We start from the raw sequence: 19,376 nt of genomic DNA on the forward strand, positions 1-19,376 counted from the left end.
GAACTGGGTCATCTGTTCTTCTTACTGCTGATAAGAAATTTCGAACTGAAAAATTTCACTAGGCATAAGCCTGACTATCAATCTTCTAAGAAAATTAAACTAGTGACAAACTATGGTCATTATTATAAGGGCCCTGGAGCATCCTGTAAACCAATATTTTCAAAACTTTTTTTTATACATTATCCACTGTAAGAAATACATTTTATATCACAACAGACACACATTAATCGAAGTTGCTGAAATAAGAGCTTCATGAGAAAAATATTTTTCCTAAGTATGATGTATTCTGATATTTTCTGTTTCACACTAGTCATTTTTCTTTTAAATTTTGGTTTGCAACCCATTAAATTGATTTTATCACCATCTGAAGAATTGAGACTCAAAGTGTGAAACACAGAGCTGAACAAATCAGGGTACTGGTCGGACTCTAGAATGATAGGAAATTCAAGTATATTCTATATGAAGCAAACAAGTATTGTAGAATCCAGAAGTTAACAAAGTTGTCGTTATTTGCTATACTGTGAAACTTCAAAGTTTTTGTAATCAAGTCTTTTTTGCAATCAGTATGTGGCTCATTCTGGTACGAGATGATTTGGCAGTATGGCTCTTTGAAATATTACACATTGTGCAATAAAAAGAATGATTTCTTACTTCCAGGACGTCCAAGTATGAAGTTGGTGCCTGAAATTAGGAAGAAAGTAGTCTAAGTAGAGAATTGAAGGAAGGAATTGACAACAATCTAGAGGTAGTCAAGAGTTGTAAAAAATTGCAAAACATTCACTATGACATCGCACCTTTACCACTGAATTTGCTTTTCCGCAGGACAGTGAACTTTTCCAAGAATTTCACAATTAATATCTCTTAAAGTTTCTCTGTCCAATGTCCCACTCAATGAATGCAGGGTCCCCCTGTGTTATTCTTTCATTCATAAAAATGCATTTATTGAGTATCTTCAGTGTGTCCAGAAATCCAAAAACAAGACAAAGTAAAACAAAACAAAAAACCTGGCCTCAGCATGACTACAGTGCATTGAAGGAGATAAAAGTTGACATAATTAGACAGTCACCCCAATAAGCTGTGAGAGCCTTCTCTTGACTGTCTCTTTTCACAGGGACCTCAATTCCTCCAAATGGCAGGCTATTTTTTTTTTTTTAACTTGAACAGCTCTGATTGTTAGGAAGTTCTTCGTATTGAACTGTTTTCTCAGTGACATTTATCACCAATCCTATTTCTGTCCTCAGTAGACACTTAGTTTAATTAAAAAAAAAAAAAAAAACCAAAAAACGAATTTGGAGGAAACTCTGATTTACTGGATTGATATCAAGAAAGGATACACATTCCTCAGACACTACAGAATGGGGCCCATTCACTGGCATGGCAGTTTGTGGGAGGGCACCTCCTGGACTGAATCCTAAAATAGAATCAGAAACATCGACTATTTTAGTTGACAGAGACCCTGCAATGGCCAGCCAGCCAGCTTTTATAATTCTTCAAATAGGAAAATAAGTCTGCGAATGAATCCACTGGAATATTTTCTAGGAAACAGGATTTGGATTTCATTAAGGCCATCAGTGGGAAAATAGAATTCACTTTTCAGAAGTTTAACTCAGTCCACTTTGCTGCAACAATTTTTTTTTTTTATTCCCTAAGGCTGACATTTGATATGGTTCAGCCCCTAAAATTACCTTAGACATAAAGTTCCTTGTTTTTATGGTGAAGAACGTGTGTCAGGTAGTATCCCAAACTGAGCTAAAGTTAGAAAGAATTAGTAGAAACAACTAATAAATTGTAGTGCAGACTTTTTCAAGGTACGGATCATTATTAATATACTATATCCACAAATTTACAAAGTAGGTTCACAAACCTACTCATTTAAAGCCGCACAATAATCTTGGAAGAAGGTGCTTTACTTCCTTATTTCACACAAGGAAACGAAGGAAGGATACTTTTACCTACTGATTAGAACTGGAAGAGGTGTAATGATTTTCTAGTCTCCCTCCTTGATTTTACAAAACTATGAAAGAGTTAAGTAATATGGTAGAGTCGAGACTAGAATTTAGGAAACAGACTCTTCATGAGATCTCTCGGCCCAAGGATCTGCACATGTTTATCAGAATCTGTCATGGCATTTTCTAAGTCTCTTTAGTCTCCTTTAAACATTTATAAACGGAATCATGCTATCCATAGTGTTAAACATTTTTCTTTTTCTCACTGAGCGATGACTTGGACAACTTTCCATGTTGATACCTATGTTGTAATCTCATTATTTCTGGAGGGGGTGGAGATTGGTGGTCAGTAGGGACACTCCAGTGCAGCCATACCTATAATTTGTGGCCAGGATCAGTCTTGTCCTTGCCCATGCCATACTGACTCTAACATATTTTGAAGATTTATTCTTAGTCCTTTCTCTGTATTTCAAAACCAGGGCAGCTGAATCTTTCGAGTCTTGAATGTAGGCAATCATCTTTCTCAATGAATCTAGAACTCAAAAACGGCTCGAACTATGTGGTAAGCATACAGATCTTCACAAAGCAAGGCAGACAATCTGGTGTTTTAAGAGCAAGACTGTGGTCTGCCTACAACTGTCTAGGTCAAATGTGGATGTTAATACTTGGTAACAACAGGTTACCTTGATTTTCAACAAGAATTCTGACTTGGACCACCTTCCAAGAGCACTGTAATCATTTTTACTCATTTGAACAAATTCAAAGAAACTATAAGCCTTACCAATAGTCTCCAATATTTAACAAAATAGAATTTCTCCCTCCACAACATCATTGATCACATGAGCAAACAGTTGAGCGGAACATCATTTTGGTGGAGCCACCAAAATGGCTGAAAGGGCAATGACTTGATTGATGGCAACAATGATGTTTGCCATTTGATGGCAGGAAATGGATGAGGAAATATTTTGGAATTTTTTTCTTAATTTTCTCCCCAAGTGTAATTTTAGAAGAGTGCAGAATATAAAGTGGTGGGGTTTTCCATTTTGTTTTGTTTTTACTCCTAACTTCAAGATAGAAAACTTTCACCACCCTGTGAATTCTTGATGTTTTAATACTTTTCAGTTTCATGTGTTGCCCACACTTGTGACATGCAGAAAAAAAACAAGTCTGTAGCATTTTAAATTAGATTTGAATGATTTTGACTCATATGTCCCCTGAAGATGACAGTCACATAGTGTTACTGTTGAGTGTTTGGGGATTTGTAACACATTGGGAATGTGAATCTCTTCTTTTGCAATAAATGAGAAACCATGATTAACATTTGTTTCTTTTATTCTTCCTGCTATCACCAATCACCCTGCCTCCAAATAATCATAATAATGTAAAACTGATGAGTGTTAAAGGGAACGGGTGATGGGTGGTAGAGTTGTTTTATCCAGGGACTGAGTTTTTCAGGATTTCTAATAAATGGAATTTTTATTTACTTTCCGTTGACACATTTGCTCATAGTATAATACCTGCCACCATTTGATGGTGCCCATTATGAAATCTAAACAAATTCACTTAGATAATTCCCACTTATTTCTTGCAACTTTCTCAATTGATGGGTTGGAAGAAATAGAACTAGAAACAGAAATACATTTTGAGGGCCTGAAAGTCCTTTTCTGGGACTGTATTGAGGCAAACTTTAAACAAAATTTATACTCATCTTAAGACAGAAAGCATTCTGCTTACGTTATGACAGAGAAGAAGTATATATTGCACCACAAAGAAGTCTATATTGATGGGTGAGGCATCACAAGTAGCTAATAAATACATCCTTCCCTGAATTGTAGGACCAACTCTGAATACTTCTCATTTTCATATCAGCCCACCAGATCAGTCAATGTAGTTTGGTTTAGGCCTTTTTTTTTTTCTTTTTTAATTTGAGAGAGAGAGACAGAGAGACAGAGAGAACAGGGAAAAGGGGCAGAGAGAGAGAGAGAGAGAGAGAGAGAGAGAGAATCTTAAACAGGCTCTGTGCTGAGAGTGAAGGGGCTAGATCTCATGACCCTGGAATCATGACCTGAGCCGAAATCAAGAGGTGGACACTCAACCGACTGAGCCATCCAGGTGTGCCTTAGGTTTTCTCATTGTAAGTACTTTTATAAAATCAACAGGTTTGCTTTTGATTCTCCCCCTGCTCCCAACAGAACATACTCACAATCATATTATAAAACTGTTCATGGTTTTCAAATGACAGCATAGCCCTCCCTGGAGGTTCTGTTGTACTACCTTCAATTTTCTCCTGTACCAACAAGCTTATTGATAAGATCTCATATTTGCTCTAAAGAGATTACTCTCTTTGATCTAAGGAACTGAATCTTGTTTAAATGAAAGTAAACACCCTTAAGAAGGGTAATGTATAAAGATGGTATCAGTCATTAACACCATAGCATAAATTGTTGTGTTCATGCAATTAACATTTATTGATGGGCCTCTGAGGGCCTGTGTCAGGCTCAGTGACAGTAAAGACATGCCCCTGAGGGGCACTGGACCCATGTCATCATTTCATTAGATAATGTTAGACAAGTTGATTCAATTTTGGGCTCAAGTTTGTCATTTGTGAATTGAAGGAATTGAATTAGATTGATATTTTTCTAAGGCTCTGCAGATTTCAAGTTCCCCCTCTGAAAAGGGAAAGGGCTCTGATCGGAGCAGTTCTCGATTATCTTATTTATATACTGGACTTAAAAAAATTTTTTTTTGAAGAAAGAGTTTTACAGCTAAAATATAGGGAATTAACAATTTTGAAAATAACCCTACTAGATGACTTTTAGGATTTTTAAAACTGGAACTTCCAAGACTTTCAATATTCTGTAATTTGACCCTATTTTTTCTGTTTACAATGGGATAGCCTCCTGAGAGGACATATTCACAGAGGAGGGAGAAGGAAGCAAAGTCTAGGGCACAGGACACTCGCCAGGAGGGTTTCTAGACATTGGTCAGACTAGGGTTCAAGGTGTTTAGTATCTGCCTGGGCCAAGTGTGGGTGTGTGGGAGGTTGCAGCAAAGTCTGATTTTGCCAGTTATTCAGTTTTGGCAAAGGCCAGCCCCAGGGCTCAGTAGAGCATGGACCACCTACTTTGTGGTTGATCCTTCTGAGTGAGAAAAAAAATCCCCCGGAGAAACAGAAGTCCTTACAAATAGCTCCACTTTGCAAAGGTCATCTCTCTCTAGGAAGTGCACTTTCTTCCCCCTTTAAGAAAGAAGTTTGAGCTCATTAATTCCACTGGCCCCATCTCAGCAAGTAACATGTAGTTTTAAAAGTAAGCATAAGAAAAAGGAATTTTCTGTAAAATAATCTTATCTGATATAGAGAAACTCTAAATATAAAACATATTTTGCCTTTAGGTCTTTTCTCCCACCCCCAACTTGGAATCTCTTCTGGAGTTGTTTCAAAACAACTTTTAACAATGTCAAAAGAAATTTTAGGGGGCACCTGACTGGCTCAGTCTGTACAGCGTGCAACTCTTGATCTCAGGATTGTAAATTCTAGCCCCACGATGAGCGTGGAGACTACTTAAAAATAAAATCTTTAATTAAAAAGACACTTTAGGACACTCATTCAAATATTAAAGGACAGTTTCTTAAAATATTAGGAAGTGCAAAATCATTAAATAACTGATTTGAACTAACCAAAACAGAAAGTCCATTAATATATATATATTTTTAATGTTTATTTATTTTTGAGAGAGAGAGACACACACAGCGTGAGCAGGGGAGGGGCAGAGAGAGAGGGAGACAGAGAATCTGAAGCAGGCTCCAGGCTCTGAGCTGTCAGCACAGAGCCCATCGCGGGGCTCGAACTCACGGACCGCAAGATCATGACCTGAGCTGAAGCCGGACACCTAACCGACTAAGCCACCCAGGCGCCCCAAATCATTTCTATCATGCTCAGATAAAACCTCTTCTTGGATTAAGAGTAAGAATGGAAAAGATTGGAAGCTATCTCAGATAGTTTGCCCCTGGAATCCCTTTCACTGATGAACATAGGGTTTGAGGCTTGAGAGAAATTCCCCCCCACCCCCCATTAAACTCTGGACACAGAATCAGAATGAAGTCAAAGGGGCAAATTTACAAGGACCTCAGAGCAGCTGTCACAAAGGCAACGAAGATGATGGTTGATAGTTGGTCCTGGGAGTCTCAGTGCCTTCTGTTCGTCATGACTGTGACAGCATAGATGGTTGGAGGTCTGAAATATGACGTCCACCTTAGAGAAAACAGGGAGACATCAGTAAAGCAGGAAGAGTTTCCCAGAGATTAGAGGGACTGCGGCAAGCAAAGGTGAGAAAACCCGTGAGGGGCTAGCTTGGTGACTAATGAAACTGTAAAACGAAACTGTCCAAGAGGTGCCTCAGTGACCTTTGAACCATTCAGCCTAATGAGTGACTTCTGGCCAAGCACAAACCTGGATTTTAGGCTGGTGGTAGATGTAAATTGTTTTGTTTGTTTAAAAAAAATTTTTTTTAATGTTATTTTTAAGAGAGAGACAGAGAGAGAGAGAGAGAGACAGAGAGCGCAGGGGAGGGGTAGAGAGAGAGGGAGATGCAGAATCCAAAGCAGGCTCCAGGCTCTGAGCTGTCAGCCCAGAGCCGGTCTCGGGGCTCAAACTCATGAACCGTGAAATCATGACCTGAGCTGAAGTCAGACTCTTACCCAACTGAGCCACCTGAATGCCTTAATGTAAATTTTGTTTTTAACGTCTCTTGAGATTTCTTCTCTGACCCATGCATTATTGACAAGTGTGTTGTTTAATCTCCTTGTATCTGGGGATTTTCTAGTTGTCTACTGTTAACTGTTCTAGTTTAATTCTACTGTGATCTGAGAGCAGATGATAGGACTTCCATTCATTTAAATTGGTTAAGGTGTGTTTTATGGCCCAGAACGTGGCCTGTCTCGGTGAATATTCCATGTGAGTTTGAGAATGTGTGTTCTGCTGTTGCTGGATGAAGCAGTCTATAGATTTCAATTATACACAGTTGATTGATAGTGTTGTTGAATTCAACATGTCCTGATTTTCTGCCTGTGTCCATTTCTGATACAAGAATATTCTCCAACTGTGATAGTAGATTCACCTATTTCTCCTTACAGTTCCAACAGTTTTTGCCTCATGAAGTTTGACGCTCTGTGCTAGATGCATATACATTAAGGATGGTTGTATCTTCTTGGAGAACCGACCCTATCATTACGTAACACCTCTGTTAATCTGTGATAACTTTCCTTGATTTGATGTCTGCTCCGTCTGAAATGAATATAGTTACTCTTGCCTTCTTTTGATTAATGTTAGCATGGCAAATTTTTCTCCACGTCTTAACCTTTAATCTGTATGTGTCTTTATACTTAGAGTGGATTTCTTGTAGACAATATATAGCTGGGTTTTGCTTCCTGATCCACTATGATAATCTTTTAATTGGCACATTCAGATCATTGACATTCCAAGTGATTATTGGTAAGGCTGGGTTAATAGCTGTCATCTGTTGATGTTTTCGATTTGTAGCCTTTGTTCCTTTGTTCCTGCCTTTTGTGGTTTTAATTGAGCATTTTACATGATTTCATTTTCTCTCCTTTTCTAGTTTATCAGTTATTCTTTTTTTTTCCATTTTTTAATGGTTGCCCTAGAGTTTGCAATAAACATTTACAACTAATCCAGATCTACTTTCAGATATCACTATACCACTTCCCAGGTAGTGTGAGTACCTTATAATAAAAAAAATAGTAACAAAATAATTCCGCCCTCCAGTCCCTTCTATTATTGCTGTCATTCATTTCACTTATATATAAACATACATAAGCACGGATACACATAAGATCGATTGATCTATCTATCTATAAGAAGGGGAGCCTGGGTGGTTCAGTCAGTTAAGCATCACACTTCGGCTCAGCTCATGATCTCACAGTTTGTGAGTTCCAGCCCCTCATTAGGCTCTGTGCTGACAGCTTGGAGCCTCGAGCCCGGAACCTGCTTCAGGTTCTGTGTCTCCTTCGCTCTCTGCCCCTCCCCCACTTGCACTCTGTCTCTCTCTCAAAAATAAGTAAACATTAAAAAATTTGTTTAATATACTTAAGTATACGCAACTGAATACATTGTTGCTACTATTACTTTGAACAAATTGTTATTTGTTAGATCAATTACGAAAAATAAATTTTTTATTTTAAATGTTTATTTATTTTGAGAGAAAGGGAGAAAGAGAGTGCACACACATGCAAGGAGGAGGACAGAGGGAGAGGGAGAGAGGGAGAGGCAGAGAAAGAGAATCCCAAGCAGGCTCTGCACTGACAGCGTGACGCCTGATGCGGGGCTCTAACTCATGAACCATGAGAAAATGCATGACCTGAGCCCAAATCAAGTTGGATGCTTAACCAACTGAGCCACCCAGGGACCCCTCATTCTTTTTTAAAAAATAATTTTGCAGGACACAACATTCTAGAATGGTCATTTTTTGTTTGTTTTATCTCAGCACTTTAAATATTTCACTGCACTCTCTTCTTGTTTGCCAGGTTTCTGAGGAGGTTGAATGCAGAGTTCTTATCTTTTTTCCTCCATAAGCAAGTTTTTTTTTCCCCTTATGGCTTCTTTTAAGAGTTTTTCATTAACTTTGATTTTCTGTAGCTTCAAAATGATATCCTTTAGGTACAGATTCTGGGGCATTTATTTTGCTCGGTGTTCTCTGAGCTTTGTGAATCTGTGGTTTATGTCTGGCATTAATTTGGGGGAAATTCTTTGTTTTTGAATACCATTAATGAAGTTGAATAAATTGAAATAATTATCTAATATACAATTTATATTAATTATATAAAACATAATATATAAATAATTATTTCAAATATTTCATCTGTTTCTTTCCCTCTTCTTCCTCCTCCTGATGTTCCTGTTATGCATATGTTACACTTTTTGTAGTTGTCCAACAGGCCTTGGATATTCTGTTTTTTCTCAGTCTTTGTTCTCTTTGCTTTTCAGTTTTGGAGACTTCTGTTGAGATTGCTTCAAACTCGGAGACTCTTTGCTCAGCCATGTCCAGTCTACTAGTAAGCCTATTAAAGGCCTTCTTCCTTTCTGTCACCGTGTTTCTTGATCTGTAACATTTCTTTTTGGTTCTTTCTTAGGATTTCCAGCTCCCTGCTCACATCGCCCATCTGTTCTTGCATACTGTCTACTCTGTCCATCAGAGCCCTTAGCATGTTAATCATAGTTGTCTTAAATTCCTGGTCTGATAACTCAACATCTCTTCTATTTCTGGTTCTGATGCTTGCTCTGTCTCTTCAAATTGTGTTTTTTCCTTTTAGTATGCTCGGTAATTTTTTGTTGATAGCAAGACATAATGTATAAATAAGGAACTGCCATAAAATAGGCCTTCAGTAATGTGCTGGAAGGAAAGGGAAATCATTCCATAGCCCTATGATTAGGTCTCTGTCTTTTAGTGAGCCTGTCCCTCTGGAATGTAAACTTCACAAGTGTTTCTCAGTATTTTTCTCCTCCTTCAGGTGGGACAGAATGGCCAGAGCTTCCTTTCCCAGGTCAGTCAGGCTTTGATAATACTCCAGCAGTTGCCGCTTCTGTTAACTAGTTTCCCTTGAGAGCAGGCCTTGTTAAGTAGGATAGGATACTCTGGCATTATATTTAAAAGGATTCTTTTTCCTTTCCTCTTCCAGGAAGCACAAGGGGTTTCTCTCTGATATTTACTGTGAGAACCTGGTTGAGCTCCTGGAGGTAAATCTTACAATATTGTGGGGGCCCCTGTGTGACTCAGTCCCCCCGGAGTTCTTAACTCTCAAGCTTGTCCCCACTGAGCTGCCAGCAATTCATCAATTATATATATATAGTTCAGGTTTTCCTATGCTGACACTGGTTCCTGTGGGTGATTTCCACTCCTGAGTCTCTATTCCAACAAGCCAAGGCTCCCTGTATTCGCCGGTCTCTCAGATCTCGGGGGCAGATGTTTGCCCTGTGTTCTCCCTTCTCCTATGGATCCAGGAAGAGCTGATTTTTCAGTCTTCAACTTCTTCCTTGCTAGGACAGAGAGGTGACTTTCAAGAACCAGCTGTAGATCTTGATAAATACTGGTGTCACTGAGAGAACTTTTTATTCAAGGTGGAGGAATTTAAAATATATCAGAAGAAGTCAGATGCCTAGTGATTTTTTTTTTTCTTTCCTCGGTAGGCGCCACACCCAATGCAGAGCCCAACGTGGGGCTTGAACTCACAACTCTGAGACCAAGACCTGAGCTGAGGTCAAGAGTCTGATGCTTAACCAACTGAGCTACCCAGGTGCCCTGAGTTCTAATTATAAATATTTTGTTCCAACTAGGAGGATCAGAACAAACATGAAGAACTTGGTTGGAGTAATGGATTGGTTGGGAACTGGAAAAAGTCTTGTTGCAGAGTCACCAGGCTGCCGAGACAAGGTGCTGGCCTTTCATTAATCTCAATAATTCTTCCTGGAAAGACAACATTCATAGTGAAGGGGCCTAGTTTATGTCAGGTGTGGTCCTCCACAAGTCAGTATCTATAAAATGACTGTGTTTCTAGTTAGTAAAGAGCCTCAGAGGATTTGCTTTATGGAGTGTATTGTGTTATTTTTTTCTCAACAAATCCAAGGTAGGTATCCAGTACCAATTCTTTCTATCAATTCTAACTCTCACCTGTTCCTTTTTGGAATAGAAAACGATAGAGTATGAGGTTTCCTATAATATTGAAAATGTCTAAAAAGATAGGTCATTCATTATGGGGGGAAAAATGAAAAAACACAGTGTATTTATATCTTTAAATAAAACACAGCCTAAGAAATAATACAATATTTTGTGTTAAGTTGATGATGCCGTGTATTGCATATCATAGGGCTTTTTTTTGTTATTTACTTCTGCTAAGGCTTGGTAAAGAATCTACAACCCTGTGTTGAGAGAAGGCTGTGTTCTAATGGAGAACGGAAGAGACAGAGTCTGAGAGTCTGATAAAATGAGCCTGTGCCTCCAAGCATAATAGTGGTGCCTTCTGATTTTGCAGTATCTCTAGTCAATGAAGCCACAAGGTGAGATCATTCGGAACATTTTATATTAACTTAGGGGAGGCAAGATAAGGGAGAGAAGCAAAACTTTAAAATACAATCTGGTTTAATCAACATCAGGGGCCCATGAACTGTTTGGGACTCAGACGGAAAAAAAGAGAACTTGAAAGTGGCTATAGTAAATGAGCCCAATGCTGCTGCCCTGTGATGGCTTCTATTTAATGGAAAGCTGTGGTTCTCCAAGGTAGATTGCAAATCTGTTTAGGGATCGGCCTGGAACAGAGAGTGTACTCTGACCTCTGGGAAAGGGTTTTGCCCTCTCAGAAAACCTCACCACATTCTATGTGTACACTGGGTGACTAATATTTATTATAGAGCCATGTGATGGAACAGTGAACAAAGGTTGTCCCTGGTCACCTTGGGTCCATCCCCACAATTGCTCCTCTCGTGGAATGTGACGTATAGCTCGCCTCCCTCAGCAGTTTTTGAGCCGCCAACAAAAGCTATTTTATAAATACAGCTCAGAACCTTCAGGCATGTGTTAGGATAGCTTATCAGACATGTTGCATACTCCCCTCTCAGTTGCAAAACAATTCTCCCAAGGGTTCCTTTGCCTTTGTGACTATGCTTTGATTGGCTGTGAATGAGGTCATAACACTGATTACTTTTCTTGGTGAAGTCAGGGATCTGAGTGTTATGTGTGTGTCCATGTTGCGTTAGGTAATAGGAGAAACTTTATGCGTGGATCTTGAGCCACGCTGGACTCATTTACTATGAGCCTCTCATGTGGCAACTCAATGAAATACAAATCAACTGTGTGCCCTTTGTTACTTACAGCTTTTGGAAATAATCTGTTTGCATTGGATCCTTCCTCTTGGACTATCTAAGTGTAGTATTCAGGCTTTATTGTTAACAAGCTGTGTCCTTCTACAAACACAAGGCAAACTACTAGACACAATTTAAAAAGAAATCTACAGACAAAAATCTGTCAAGGCAGAATTATAAGAAAAGTAAGCTTTGTTTATAATTGAGAGTTGAATTGCAGGTCTTTGTAGCTCATTTCGACAAAGGCAGAGAATGTGTGGGAAGGAAGCATTTGACTAGATGGTTTTAGAAAAATATTAACATATCTTGTGATCTTGGAGTAGGTTAGATATTTCTCATTTCTAGAGAGATAGGAAAATACTCGTCGTAGAATCCATGAAATGCTGTTTAAATCATAGATAAAATTGGGGTGCCTGGGTGGCTCAGTCGGTTGAGCAGCTGACTTCGGCTCAGGTCATGATCTCACAGTTTGTGAGTTTGAGCCCCACGTCGGGCTCTGTACTGACAGCTCAGAGCCTGGAGCCTGCTTCGAATTCTGTGTCTCCACCTCTCTCTCCCTCTCCCCCATTCACACTCTGTCTCTCTCTTTCTCTCTCAAAAATAAATAAACTTAAAAAAAACTTTTAAATCGTAAAGTTGTATATGTGCAATACTACTCAGCCAGATGTCATGGAATAGACCAAATTTCAGGAGAGGTAAAATTGTATCAAAATGTCTTCAAGGTTTTTTTGTTTGTTTAAGTATAATTTCACTCTGCCCTATATAAAATATATCCCAGAAATTTTGGTTGTACAAAATAAAAACAGTTTTTCACAATTATGTTTGTTATAAATTTGGAGGTAGAATGTTCAGTAAAACGTTATAGACTCCAATTCAACAAAAATTGCTTTTAAGAATCCAACGAGCATTCTGAGGCATTGTTTGGCTTTTGGACATTTAATGCTTTCACATCCTCATTATTCCATCCACAGGATAAGCCTAACAAACATTCGTTAATGCTGATAAGAGATATTTCACATGATTTTAGCATAGCCCTTAGAAGCAACCGTATATTAAAATATTCCTCAAGGTTAATTCTGGTTTCATGGGCAATTTTGGCTGGCTCCGTGGGGTTACCACAAGGTGTATTATTCTTTCAGGGCATTCAACACAACTTACCCACCTGAAACTGCTTTCCTGGACAAAATTTAAAATGTGTTGTTTTTAGGGGTGCCTGGGTGGCTCAGTCTGTTAAGCATCTGACTTTGGCTCAGGTCATGATCTCACAGTTCGTGGGTTCAAGCCCCATGTTGGGCTCTGTGCTGACAGCCCAGAACCTGGAGCCTGCTTTGGATTCTGTGTCTCCCTTGCTCTCTGCCCCTCCTCTGCTCTCACTCTGTCTCTCAAAAATAAACATTAAAAACAAAAATTTAAATTAAAAAAGTGTTGTTTTGATTACACCCCATTCTGATTCTAAAAAGCAAATTTAAGTTATATAGATAAGTGTAATTTTGGATTTCCATTACAGTATGTATTTGTCTAGAGCCATCAAATTTCTTTAGGTAAATATTTATAGATATTAAATAAAAATCTCCTAAAATCTTGGGGCGCCTGGGCGGCTCAGTTGGTTAAACGTCAGACTTCAGCTCAGGTCACGATCTCACTATTTGTGAGTTCGAGCCGCATGGGGCTCTGTGCTGACAACTCAGAGCCTGGAGCCTGCTTTGGATAATGTGTCTCCCTCTCTCTCTGCCCCTCCCCCACTTGCACTGTGTGTGGGTCTGTCTCTCAAAAAAATAAACATTAAAAAAATTAACAAAAAATTTCTTAAAATCTTGAACTTAAAAAATCAACTTACTGTAACCATATTTAAGAAGTTCTTTAACGGGATTATAAATCACTGATGTGTACTGTGCTTTGCAGAATCACAGCATGGACAAGACCACTCGGACTTAAGGATAATCTATGACTCATAATATCAGCTTGTCCTCAGACACTTCCTGTGATGGGGAACTCACCTTTCATGATAACTCTTTGAACTTTAGGCAACTTTCAGAGGAGATTTAGCTGGTTGACCTTGCTCAATAGTTTTAACCTTTCAGGTCTCAGTTTTTTTCACTCGTAAAGGTGTTCAAGACTTTTTTTGCATTCCTACTATGGGTCAGGCAATCCCAGTTTTGGGGGAGGGGGAACCAAGGTAAGGTATAAACAAACAGATAAATGCAATGGAAAAATAAGGCACTAGGAAATTTTAGGCTTTGGGGGTATAAAGTTGGATGAAACAGTCTAAAGGGAGAGACTAGGACATACACAGTTATGAAGCAGTACAATGAGTTTAATAAAGTTCACAAGCAATTCTAGGCACTCTGAGAACACTGCTATTTGTTCTTTTAGCAACTCCCTTCCACCCAACCTCAAGGTGCTTATTTCCTACAAAAAATTGACCAATGACTACGCCCTCTGGATTAGGACTTTTCTCCGGGTACCTTCCATCCACTCTCCCTTAGACTATGACCTCCTATCAAATAGGGATTCAGCTGTTTTGTTCAGCCTTTTCTTCCATATCACCAAGCCCAAAGCCTGACATATGGAAACCCTCAATAGATATTTGCTGAATAAATAAATAAATGAACCATATCCAGAAGCTAATGGGGGTGGGGGGGCGAGCTACTAAAGGAAGTTCTATAAAGCAGAGACATGATCTTCCCTTTCCTTATTATCCTATCTGGAAACAATTCTGCTAGCAGTGGGGATATGGATCAAAGAAGACTTGAACTAAGGTAGCCGTGAAAGAGGGTATTGCAATAATTCAAGTAAGGACTGATAGGGGGGTGAAATAGGGTGGTGCCAAGGATACTGGGGGAAGCCTCAACGACTGGGGGTGGGGATGGAGGAGTGAGAGAAGTGGAAGATGACTTTCAGAGTTCTGGTTTTAGATTTCTGATCAAATCAAGGCACGTGGGAGGAAGAGCAGTTTCCAGGGGGAGAATATATTGGAGTCTAACTTTGGACATGTTGCATTGAAGTTGACTGTGGACAGTGAAATACGGAGACAGCCACTGGTCAGTCATTAGAAGAGGTCTGGAGCTGACTTTGCAGCAGTTGTTGTGGATGCCTCGATACCTATTCCACTCTTCTCTCAATGTAATTTTGGAAATTGATCTCATCTTTTTATTTTTCATTTTTTTTTTAACATTGATTTATTTTTGAGAGACAGAGTGTGAGCGGGGGAAGGGCAGAGAGAGAGGGAGACACAGAATCTGAAGCAGGCTCCAGGCTCTGAGCTGTCAGTACAGAGCCCGACACGGGGCTTGGACTCACAGACCACAAGATCCTGACCTGAGCCGAAGTCGGACGCTCAACCGACTGAGTCACCCAGGTGCCCTGACAATTGAAAGCATCTTAACTGAAGCAGCTGAAGATATAAATCAGGTGGTCACCAGCAAATGGGTGACAGTTAAATCCAGGACATTAAAGCAATTACCTGGGAAAAGTGGCTGACAATGGAATTCTGGGCAGCTTACTCTTGACGACTGAATACAGTTCTGAATTCCAGCCTCTGATTCAAGATTCGTTTTTGTTTTTTTTTTTTTTAATTTTTTTAATGCTTATTTTGGGGGAAGGGGCAGAGACAGAGGGAGGCACAAAATGTGAAGCAGGCTCCAGACTCTGAGCTGTCAGCACAGAGCCCCACGCGGGCTCAAACTCATGAACTATGAAATCATGACCTGAGCCGGAAGTTGGACCCTTAATCGACTAAGCCATCCAGGTGCCCCAAGATTCCTTTTAAATCAAACTCAATCTCTCTGAGTCTGTCCAACAAGTAGCTCTGTGACCTTGAACATTTTACAAATCACTTAGTCGTTCTGTGTTTCAATGAGCTGAAATGTGAATTGAGGGTATGTATTTAGTCTGTCGATATGGGCAGATTCAGGTTTTGTATGGTTTGAAATGTACAGAATTTTGAGAGGCCCTCTTAAAAACTGGGCACAGAATCTTGGAAGGATTCCAAGTGTAAGCGAGGGGTCTTTATAGGCTTCAAGGTACATCTTCCTCTGCTTAGCTTCCGAGTTATTTTGTGGAAAGAGTGAGGTAAGGCAGGTATCATGCTTAGCGCATGGTAACTGTTCAAGAAAGGTTAGCTGGCATGATTAGGAATAATTCAATACATAATTTAGATTTAGATTGTGGAAATACACACATATATGTAACTTTTTGAATTTTTGTATTGCTGGTTTTAAATCTGTTCTCACTTCTGAGCAAAGTGTTCTTCCTATCTCCTTCCCCCTCACTCTACCTGTGGGACCAACTTAACCATGAGGCGCAGTGGGCACAGTGCCTTGAGCTTACAGTGCGTTTAGAAGCACACAAAAATATTTTTATTTGTTTTAAAGTCAGAAGGAAAAGGGGTGCCTGGGTGGCTCAGTCGGTTGAGCATCCAACTTCGGCTCAGGTCATGATCATGTAGTCTGAGTTTGAGCCCTGTGTCAGGCTCTGTGCTGACAGCTCAGAGCCTGGAGCCTGCTTCTGATTCTGTGTCTCCCCGTCTCTCTGCCCCTCCCCTGCTCATGCTCTGTCTCTCTCTGTCTCTCGATAATAAATAAACATTGAAAAAAAATTTTTTTAATTAAGCAAAAAAAAAATGAGCTTTCATTCTTAAAGAAAAATTTGATACATAACATAAGCATAGCTATCTTTAATCCAATGCTATAGTGAAATCTAATTTTTAATACTTTCTCATAGAGGAAGAGGCCCACAGAGGCGAACGTTCCCAGGGCACACGGAAGTCAGAATACAGCCGTGCTGTCCGCTTCTCCCCTTTGTGTTGCCTTTCCTCTATTTCCATGATCTTTCCCCCCTTCGTCTTTTCCTCGCCTCTCTCTACTCTCCACCGTTTTACTTCTCGTTATTCTCCCACCTCTCGCATTTTCTGGCCCCCGTCCCTATGAGTCTCTCCCATAAAATGAAAAACTAAAAAATAAAGACAAGCATTCTCCGTGTGTCAGTTTTTCTTTCCTGTCTCAGCTGCTGATTTCCTCAGGTTATCATCTTTCAGAGTGAAGACACAGAATCCCTTTAAGAATGGGAGACTCAGAACAGAGTTTGAGACATACCTTCTCAAACGGCAGCCTCTTGAGAGCCTGATTCCCACTCAAGAGTGTTCCCGCTCCACATTTTTCACACCAAACGCAGTGAAGACAACGAACATTAATTAGGATTACAGAGCCAGGGAGGCTTACCGCACTGTGACAGCTCACAAGAAAGAGAATGCCACTTCTTTTTTTGGATGCCATTCTGAGTGTCATGTATGTATTAATTCTTGAGCTCAAGCCAAGTTACTTTGGGGATGAGATGTAATCTGTTATTTTTAGGTCATACTGGGTAGGGGGATAGGCTATTCTCGGAGGTTCGTAAGAAGGTGGGTTTGGCTGATTTTAGATGATCAAGTTTCCTATTATGCACCTCCCTTCAAAAACTAATTTTGAAATGTTATCATTCATTGTTCATGCTTATGAAGAACACAATGTTGGAAGCATTCCTTAGTTCAAGGGGATTTCACGCCTGGGTAGTTTTCAAGTTTTATTGTTTTCCAGCTTACTTGCCTGACTTAGGATCCCTACTGCTTCTTAAATTTCACAAATTGAATGAAGTAAAGAAAAAAGCATACACACCAAAAACAAACCAATACTTAACTCTTTCTTCTAACAACCCCACCGCCCGGAGGGAGATGTGCTTATGTGTAAGAAATCAAGTAAGAAATAAAGTGGCAAGTTTCCTGTTTCATGAATGGCTTGAATTCTAATTATTTCTTACAGACAGCTTTAAAACAAAGACCTATGAATAATGTACAGATCATTAAGATTGTAATCTCTAAACCCTGGCATATAATATAAGCCTCTGATTCACCATATGAGTTCACGCTGATTACTCAGGATGATTTCCAGATGTTTACTCTCTGAATGTAATTAAATTTTGGTAAAAATTATAACTTAGCTGCTTTACAACAACAACAGCAACAACAAAAAACCTCTCAGCAGAAACATGAAAGAAGTTTTCACTGGGACATGTTTTCCCTACCAGAGTCTTCTCTCATGACATAAATCTCCTTCTTCAAAAATCTCTGGGTTCCCTCAGCCCACTCCTGATTGTAACCAGAGAAGAGAGCATTGCTCGAAGACATGTGATAGATTGATCACCTCAAGTCCATCATTTGGGAGGAAATTGCCCCAGAATTTGCATAACAGATAGAAAACTGGTACAAGTCAATTATTGAGTCTGTATTCACAGACTTAAAAGGAAATAGGAAAATACTACAATGGGCAATAAAATTAAATCTTCAGGGAGAATGAACGTATCATGGAAAAACAGGATATGAGCATTGTCTTTTTATGTGTTGGGAATTGAAATAAGTTTGAGAAAATCTGTGCAATGCATCTACTGGACAGCTAACAAAGAGACAGATGCCCCATGATGAAAAGGAACAAAAGTTAGATACACAAGAAAGGAGTTCAAAGGTGCATATTATGTTGAAATCATCTAAATATATCAGAAAGAAGGAGACGGTAAGATAATCAAATACAGAGTAATAAAGCAGAGGGGAGACACTGAGAGACGACCAAAGAGGCGGAATAATTTGACAAGAGAGAAAAGGATGGAGAGGTAGAATGAGAGCAAGCAGGAGGCAATGGTTCTGTAATGACCTGTTTCTCATGAAAAATGCATTATCCTAGAAGGGAATGATTTTTCTCCTCCCTCACACTACTTTGATTTGTGTGTCTACAACACGCCAAGCCCATGGGGATGCAGCCAATGGATTCAGAGTTCCAGAATGATCAACCGGAGACTGCCATTCCAGACACCAAATGCAGTGTAAATAATTAAATATCAATGCAAGTCAACTAACATTTACTGAGTGTGCGCTCCCAGAACAAAGCACACATCAACATTCTGACAGAAGTTTAGGATCCTGACAGAAAAAGCAAAAACCAGCCTTGTGACTCTGGGGGAGGGGGACTGAGAAGGGTTAATGTAACTCAGCCCAGAAGTTCTTGACCTTTTTTCGGAATAATAGACTTTGCATATTTGGTGAAAGCCTCAGATTTTGACCCAGGAAGATACACATTTGTGTGTACTAACAACATTTTGCTTATATCACAAGGTTTAAACGTCTTCTGAAGTCTATGTTCCCCCTACTTGAGGATCTTAGAGTTCTGAATTTAATAGAGATACAATTTTTAATATGCCACTAAACTACTTGCTGATTCAGTTCAGTTACGATCTTAGGAATAATTGGAACCACGGAATTTAACTAAAGAGTGAGGCACAGATGTTGTCTCTGTGAAATCTTTATTTAAAAAACTTCTTCCTCAATCTTTCAGCAGAATATGAGTTTCAAAAAAATTGATTTTCAAAATGTATACACAAAATTACAAAATCAATACTTGGAGGCATCAGGGTAAAAGGAAAACAGGTAAGAAAAAAAAGGGGGGGATGTAATCCAGGGGCACCTGGCTGGCTCAGTCAGTAGAGCATATATGACTCTTGATCTCAGGGTTGCATGTTCGAGCCTCATAATGGGTGTA

General features: G+C 39.4%; 1 long non-coding RNA gene across 1 annotated transcript; it reads right to left on the reverse strand.

Moving 5' to 3' along the window:
- Positions 1 to 428: 428 nt before the first annotated feature.
- On the reverse strand, positions 429 to 18,286 carry LOC113599925 (uncharacterized). The gene is made up of 4 exons (XR_008297935.1): positions 16,908 to 18,286; positions 6,073 to 6,198; positions 5,071 to 5,184; positions 429 to 1,411 (listed from the first exon to the last, which is right to left on the reverse strand). It is a non-coding gene; the product is annotated as an uncharacterized LOC113599925 (long non-coding RNA).
- Positions 18,287 to 19,376: the final 1,090 nt, after the last annotated feature.

Source organism: Acinonyx jubatus, chromosome C2 (genome assembly GCF_027475565.1).
Source record: "Acinonyx jubatus isolate Ajub_Pintada_27869175 chromosome C2, VMU_Ajub_asm_v1.0, whole genome shotgun sequence".
Classification (NCBI taxonomy): Eukaryota; Metazoa; Chordata; class Mammalia; order Carnivora; family Felidae; genus Acinonyx; species Acinonyx jubatus.